General features: G+C 45.6%; 1 protein-coding gene across 2 annotated transcripts in view; it reads right to left on the reverse strand.

Moving 5' to 3' along the window:
* The window catches only part of filip1l (filamin A interacting protein 1-like), a 49955-nt gene extending 46018 nt beyond the window's left edge, over positions 1 to 3937 (reverse strand). The window contains exons 1-2 of one of the 2 annotated variants that reach the window (XM_067431571.1): positions 3787 to 3937; positions 873 to 923 (exon numbers count right to left, since the gene is read on the reverse strand). The gene's annotated coding sequence lies outside the window, so the exon portion shown is untranslated. Of the gene's footprint in view, positions 1 to 872; positions 1026 to 3786 lie in introns of those variants that run through there. The other variant, XM_067431570.1, reaches the window with a different exon arrangement.
* Positions 3938 to 8707: the final 4770 nt, after the last annotated feature.

The raw sequence follows: 8707 nt of genomic DNA on the forward strand, positions 1-8707 counted from the left end.
AGCGTATCGCTGTCTCTCTCACACACACACACACACACACACACACACACACACACACACACACACACACACTCACACACACACACACACACACAGGAGAACCGGATCCCATGCACAACAACACCGGCGAACACACACTCTTCTGCGCAGGACAGGAAACACTTCAGGCTGTCATTACAGCGAATAACTGCTAATAAAAATAATCAGATTATTTTTCTCACCCCATTGGCAGATCATTTCAGCTGTTTTAAGCAAAAACTCACTTCATTTAGATTTTATTTTCAACAAAACAAGAAAAAATATCTCATGTCGTTTTACTGATCTAGTAAATGCATCTTGAGTTAAGAATATTTAGATATTTAGACTGGAAACGAGACACAGAGAGAAGAGCATTTTTCGCAGTGTATTAATTTTGCAGGTGTTGTTTTAAGCACAAACAAATTCATATCTCATGTCGTTTTTACACTTGTTTCTGCACAACAGGCAAATACCCAAATATATTCAGACTATATAACAGTGTGAGTAAACATCTGCAATTGTGTGTGTGTGTGTGTGTGTGTGTGTGTGTGTGTGTGTGTGTGTGTGTGTGTGTGTGTGTGTGTGTGTGTGTGTGTGTGTGTGTTTCCATCCGTGCAATAATCATCATCAATCTGTCCTTCATCCTGATGCAAAACAACCACATCCAGAGACACCGTCAGTCTGACACACACCGGTCTGATGTGTGTGTGTGTGTCACCTTTAGAAACATGGACACTGCGTCTCATGCACACACAGACACACACACACACACACACACGCATCCACACACACACACACACACACACACACGCATCCACACACACAGCAGCAAGTTCATGTGTGTAGCGTCTTACCTCAACACGTCTGGTCTCTCGCTGCTGCTCTTCTCCTCCGGTGCGTCTCCACTGCGATTCAGAGTGTGTGAATGACAGAGAGAGAGAGAGAGAGAGAGAGAGAGAGAGAGAGAGAGAGAGAGAGAGAGAGAGAGAGAGAGAGAGAGAGAGAGAGAGAGAGAGTCAGTGGGGGGCTGCAGTGGGAGGAGAGACAGCACATATCAGAGCTACAGCTAAATATAACACACACACACACACACACACACACTCACACTCACACACACACACACACACACACACACACACACACACACACACACACACACACACTCACACACACACACACACACACACACACACACACACACACACACACACACACACACTCACACACACTCTCACACACACACACACACACACACGTCCCAGGATGCACTTCATGAATGTCCAGAGTTGCAGACAAATAAGAAGCATATTATTATTATTATTATATTATAAGCAGTGCTGGGTGTAATTAGCTGCTGTAATTTAATGACTTTTCTCTTGAATTAGTAAAGTAAGGGTCACTCTTCTTTCTTCTGTAATTTAATTACAGTTACTTCGGATGGAATTAAACTAAATACTAAATATAATTATATATAATTCAATAGTGGACTGAACATCAACATCTAAAGTCTAGCGTGTAAATGTGTGTTTTTGTGTCTGGTTCTGGCGTGTGTAATACTTCGGTCAGTAATGAGAGTCACTGATGACGTTTTATATTAAGAGCCGTTTCTATCCTCGACTCGCTGAACTCGACTCGCTGAACTCGACTCGCTGAACGCGACTCGCTGAACGCGACTCACTGAACTCGACTCGCTGAACTCGCTGAACTCGACTCGCTGAACTCGACTCTCTGAACTCGACTCTCTGAACTCGACTCGCTGAACTCGACTCGCTGAACTCGACTCGCTGAACTCGACTCGCTGAACTCGACTCGCTGAACTCGACTCGCTGAACTCGACTCGCTGAACTCCAGGCTGGGTTAGGATTTAGGCAGGAATTCAAAACTAATTAGTAAGCAGTAATTAATTATTTTCTTAGTGCAACTGACCCGACACTGGTTATAAGAATATTATTATTATTCCTGATTCTTATGATTTTACTAAATCAACAGAAGCACTGACTGTGTGTTCTTCCTTTATGTTTTCTAAAGTGTGTGTTTGGTCTCTGAGGGTCTGGCCTAGAGGTGTGTGTGTGTATGTGTGTACATGTTTTTCTAGCCTGGTGAGGACTTCAACCTGAATGCACACAGACTCATGGGGACTCGTGTCACCGTGGGGACCTAAATTGAGGTCCCCATGGGTACAAAAGCTTATAAATCATACATAATGAGTTCTTTTGAAAATGTAAAAATGTAGAAAGTTTCCTGTGATGGGTAGGTTTAGGGGCAGTGTAGGGGGATAGAATATATGGTTTGTATGGTATAAAAACCATTACGTCTATGGCAAGTCCCCACAAAGATAGCGCACCAGACATGTGTGTGTGTGTGTGTGTGTGTGTGTGTGTGTGTGTGTGTGTGTGTGTGTGTGTGTGTGTGTGTGTGTGTGTGTGTGTGTGTGTTACTAAACACTTGTTAATAACATGTTGTCGTGTGTGTGTATTTTGGAGTTATCACACACCCCTAACGTGACAGGAATGCAGTGTTTGCTCACTTAGCCCAGCTTCCAGATATGAAATATGGATTGATTTGTCTTTAATTTTTATTATATTTTACGAGGGCCGGGACTCGATTAAAAAGGGCTTGTAATTAATTAATCGAAATTAATCGCATTTTAATTGCATATAAATATTTGGCCTGAGAACAATGAGAAGTAATTGTCCTCATGGATGTTCAGTATCCCGCTGAATAATGACTGAATCAGAAGCTTAATCAACTAAATATAGTTTATTTATTTCAGTCCAGCAGACGAGTGCAGTGTGTGCCGTTAAGTGCAGCAGAAGCGTGTGTGTGATATTGAGGCTCGATGTGCGGTGGTGATACGCTCACTCCTTGTTGTATCGCTTACACACAACCGTGCTCTTGTCGACGCTTCCATCCTTTCGTTTTTTAAACTAAATGTCCCGTCCCGGGGCCGAGCAGAGCGGTCTCATCAGCTTCTCCGCTCATGTTCACTGCGGTGTGTTGTTGTCGTGACTCGTGAGCGCTAGTTGGTGTTCCAGGATAATCGGTCCGTCGAAACTCATTCACTGAAAAACATTCCGCGGTTGCAAAAATAAGTGTGTCTAATATATCATTTAACTGAAACACTAAAGAGTCGAGATGAGGATTGCCTGTCCTCTCACTGAGAGAAGCACGTTATCAGTGTGTTTTAGGTTAGAACTGGAGCTTAATCAGTCTCAGTGCTATGATACGGTCTAAATCCTGACGGAAATCCTCATAGATAACATTTATCCTAAAAAGGAGCATAGTTGTGAAGACATTGCCTTTTCTAGTATAGTAAACGGTAGATTCGAGATTGGCCTGTAATTGACTAATTCTTTAGGATCAAGATGTGTTTTTTTAATAAGTAGATTAACTATAGCCAACTCAAAGTTTTCAGTACTTTATCCTAATATTAATGATAATAAGCAGAGGATCTCTGACCTCTGGAAGCATCTCTTTTAGTAGCCTAGTCGGTATAGGGTCAAGCATACATGCTGATGATTTTGATGATTTAACAAGTTTAGCCAATTCTCCTCCTATAGGTGAGTGTGTGTGTGTGTGTGTGTGTGTGTGTGTGTGTGTGTGTGTGTGTGTGTGTGTGTGTGTGTGTGTGTGTGTGTGTGTGTGTGTGTGTGTGTGTGTGTGTCTTCTCCTAAAGCAGTGTTTGTGTGTGTGTGTGTGTGTGTATGTTGTGTCTCATTAAACTCACAGCTGTCATTCATCCTAATAAATGAGCAGAAAAATAAACACCTTCTATAAACGTTGATGGGCCAAAGAATCTTATTTACGAGCCGTCGCCATGGAGACGCTGTCAATCACACCTGTCGTCTTTCTCACAGAGCAGTCCAACACATGGCATTGATCGGGCCTCAGAAAAATGACATCATCACACTCATCAGCCAATGGGCATCTGCAGCACACGAGGAAAGAGAGACGAACATACGACAAGCTCAATAAAACGATCTTGTTTAGATTAATTGTGCAGCCCGATTTATTTATTTATATTATTAGTAGTAGTAGTAGAAGTAGTAGTAGTAGTATTATTGTGCTGTTCTTATGAATATTATTAATTATTATTAATGTGTCATTACATTATTGAAATGTTAAAGTAATATCTTTGAATTTGAAGTGAATATCGGGCGTATAAAGGATTGACCCTGATCTCTGGAGCGGCTCATTCTCCTCATAACACACTAAAGATAACCAGCTCACCGCATTCCCCGCACACACACACACACACACACTCACACACAGAGCCGTTATTATCCACAGGTGAACAACAGGCGGCGTTGAGGCGTTATTATAGTGTTATAACTCCTGACAGTCTGGAAGAATCAGCCCAGTGGCCTCGCTCCGGCCCGGCTGCTCATAAACGTCACCGCAGAACCACGAGTGTTAAAGACGCTCCGCAAGGGAACATGCTTATTTACTATTTATTTACAACAAACAATTTAGATAATATAATAATTTCCATGATCTAAAGCATTAAAAGCTTGTGATTTGAAAGTGTAAAGGTCTGCTGCATTATTATGCGGTTATATTAGGCTTATATATTCAGTGGCATAAAGGAGTCTTAAAACGACAATAATATCGATTATCGCAATCATTTCTGGGACGATATATCATAAAACAAAAAGTAGTTATCGTGACAGGCCTACACACTCTCTCTCACACACACTCTCTCTCTCTCTCTCCTCTCTCTCTCTCTCTTCTCTCTCTCTCTCTCTCTCTCTCTCTCTCTCTCTCTCTCTCTCTCTCTCTCTCTCTCTCTCCACACACACACTCTCTCTCTCTCTCCTCTCTCTCTCTCTCTCTCTCTCTCTCTCTCTCTCTCTCTCTCTCTCTCTCTCTCTCTCTCTCTCTCTCTCTCTCTCTCTCTCTCTCTCACACACACACTCTCTCTCTCTCTCTCTCTCTCTCTCCACACACACTCTTCTCTCTCTCTCTCACACACACACTCTCTCTCTCTCTCTCTCTCTCTCTCACACACACACTCTCTCTCTCTCTCTCTCTCTCTCTCTCTCTCTCTCTCTCTCTCACACACACACTCTCTCTCTCTCTCTCTCTCTCTCTCTCTCTCTCTCTCTCTCTCTCTCTCTCTCTCTCTCTCTCTCTCTCTCTCTCTCTCTCTCTCTCTCTCTCTCACACACACACTCTCTCTCTCTCTCTCTCTCTCTCTCACACACACACACACACTCTCTCTCTCTCTCTCTCTCTCTCTCTCTCTCTCTCTCTCTCTCTCTCTCTCACACACACACACAGTGCAGTAGTTCTGCGTCACTGATCATCCTGCTGCGTGTCCAAGTTTCACCACTCAGCGGCTCTCGTTTCTGTCTTCTATTCGCGTCTCTCGTCTAATTCAGGAGCTGCACCTGAGGCCTCACACTCACACTCACACACACACACACACACACTCTCAACACAAGCATCCGCTAAAGTTAGCCTGTGCTTCCCGTCTAGTCTCAGCGAGTCTCAGTCTCACACACATCAGGCGTTATATTGAAGAGTGAAGCACGAATGAGACGCCTGCTTATCTTTACACACTGATGGGCCTTTTATTTTCCTCCATTTCTGGCCCTGATGGAGTTTGGGTTCCTTACCACCGTCGCCTTGGCTTGCTCCATTGGGGACACTAAATATTCAACGAAATATCCTAATAAATGTAATTACTAAACTAAATGAACTATATCAGCTGTATTACCGATCCGCCTGCGATCAAAGCGCTATATAAATAAAGGTGACTTGACTTGATGATGAGGTCAACAGGTTCATTAGATCTAATGTGGTCCATGGGTCGGCTACTCTACACAAACTCAGTGTCCACATGTGGTGTTTGTTTGGGTTTCCAGAAATGCATATTTTGCACTGTTTGCACGATTATCACTATTATCATTTTACACTCATGGAGGTTTAGCAGCTCGGATAACTGGGATTTTTGGTTGCTTTTTGCCCACATCGACTTCACCCCAAGCTGACTCCTCCCATGCCACGCTGACTCCTCCCAATGCCACGCTGACTCCTCCCCATGCCACGCTCACTCCTCCCCATGCCACGCTGACTCCTCCCCATGCCACGCTGACTCCTCCCATGCCACGCTCACTCCTCCCCATGCCACGCTGACTCCTCCCCATACCACGCTCACTCCTCCCCATACCACGCTCACTCCTCCCCATACCCTGCTGACTCCTCCCCTACCCTGCTGACTCCTCCCCATGCCACGCTGACTCCTCCCAAATGCCACGCTGACTCCTCCCCATGCCACGCTCACTCCTCCCCATACCACGCTGACTCCTCCCCATGCCACGCTGACTCCTCCCCATGCCACGCTCACTCCTCCCCATGCCACGCTGACTCCTCCCCATACCACGCTCACTCCTCCCCATACCACGCTCACTCCTCCCCATACCCTGCTGACTCCTCCCCATACCCTGCTGACTCCTCCCCATACCACGCTGACCCCTCCCCAATTCACGCTGACTCCTCCCCATACCACGCTGACCCCTCCCCATTTCACACTGACTCCTCCCGTTTCACGCTGACTCTATTGATATATTGATAATAACAATTACAGCTACACAATGTAAATTTACTGTGTGTTCATTTAATTTCCGTGTGTTTCTTTTCATCAAAATGTAATTTTGTTCTTCGCCTCAGAGCCGGTGGAAAACAGGACTCGGGCAGAAATCATGTGGATGCGTTATTAACGTTACTGTAGTAAAGCAGAAGGAGCGAGTGTTGATAAGATAAACAACACACGCCTCGCGAGCCGCGGGACTTTTATTATGCCACAGTGGCCGGCGCCATTTCCTCTTCTCCGCTCATGAGGTAACACAGCTCTGTTGATCACATTAGACACTTCTGAGTGTGTTTAAAATCATGTTATATTGTTACTCTGTGCGTTGCTCAGCGGCTGAGAGTAACTGTGCGTTCACACCGCCGGCGGCGAGAGCCGGAAGTCATTCATTTCCAATGGGAGCCGGGCGGCGAGCTCCGGCGAGAGCGGCGCGGCGCGTCTTGGACGATTTGGGCATCGAAGAGAGTTTTAATCAGCTCAACTTTTATGGTAATGAGCTATGACGCGGTTCGGCGGCAACCAGTCAGAATGTAGAAGTGCTCCGCTTGAGAGAAATCCAGATAACGCAAGCCTGTAAACTTTGGTTCCGACCACATTAGTTCCCAAGCAATTTGTAGGAGAGGTTGATCATTGCTGTGCGGGTTTCCCGATCATTTATGACGAGATCCTTCATAGTGATGTGTAATTTGTTAAGAAGTCGCGCAACACTATTTTACAGGCGCTAGAACGCTCGTTGTTCAGCGGGTGTGCAATTAATTCTTACTTTCACATTTAAACGATTTCATGAGGTTAACTTATACGCTACCTGTGGTCAGTCTATCCATCAACATGCTTGTTTGGTTTGCGGCCTCTTTAAATACAGTTTAAAAAAAGAAAAAACATTCGATCTACGTCAGAGCGGCAGCGCGTCCGCGGAGCTTTCTACAGCGTCGTTGTCAGGGCGGCAAGAGCGAATTTTGACGCTCTCGCCGGCGGCGGTGTGAACGCACGGTAAAGGGGGTCGCACACGGGATGCGGAGCTCGGCGCCGCGCCGCGTCTCAGGTATCGCACACCTGACGCGCACATTCTATGCGCAGTATAGTGTGTATAACCTGGTAAATCCAGTAGGTGGCAGCACAAGACTAGTAACCACGAGAGGCAAACGGTACATTTGCCTGTGCTTTATTATTTCGCATCACTGGGGTTATTGTATGGAAATATGGCACAACAGAGCCAAATAAAATATTTAAAAAGGCTACGTTTATTATACATTTCCCCCCAAATATGTTTAGACTTTATTCAAGCTGTTGAACTCAGAATGTAAAACAAATGTGTCTTGTAGCAGAGGGTGAAATCAGTACACCTCAACGATTTGAGGGAAATATAATATACTTTTAATATAAAGCCTTGAAATGGCGCTCTGTGGCGCGGCAGGATTTAGAACAACTTCCTGAGTCGCCGTGGACAGGCGCCGAATGAGGCGCCGCCGAGCTCCGCGTCCGGTGTGGGAACCCCTTAAAGCTAGCCTAGAAATCTAGACGCACTCTAGTGGCAGCAAATTTAATTTGCCCGCAAGTGTGGTCTAGCAACTCTCAATTCCTATCTGAGCTGTATACCTCAGAATCTGGACGGCCCAATCACATCGTGTATAGAGTCGGTGGGCGGGGCTATAATGACGACGGCCGAGTTGCGTTTGCGTGCTTCTAGTAAACACAGAAACTGGCGAACGGCGGTCTGTCGAATCAGCTTTGACCGCGCCTCCGGAAGACTTGAGTTCAGCTTTTCTCTGAGAAAAGAACAAAGAACGGCACTGAAGTCATTCTGAAGAAGGGAAGATGTGTTCGAGTTTAGCCGACCGGATACGGCGAATGTTTAATCTGTCAGCTCCGCTTCACCGTCGTTGCTCTGGTTGGTGTAGCGCTATCCTATCGCGTGCAGAGGGAGTTTGACAGACAGCCGTTTATCCGCCCCTCAGATTGAGCCGTCAATGGGGAGTTTCCAGACCAAACATCTGGATGTGGCTCCGGCTTGTCAGGCTACCTTAAAGCTCTTCAGCAGAACAACACCGTAACCGGGGTAACAAAAATATGATGTCATCGACAGGCCACGCCCTCACA

Source organism: Pseudorasbora parva, chromosome 22 (genome assembly GCF_024679245.1).
Source record: "Pseudorasbora parva isolate DD20220531a chromosome 22, ASM2467924v1, whole genome shotgun sequence".
Classification (NCBI taxonomy): domain Eukaryota; kingdom Metazoa; phylum Chordata; class Actinopteri; order Cypriniformes; family Gobionidae; genus Pseudorasbora; species Pseudorasbora parva.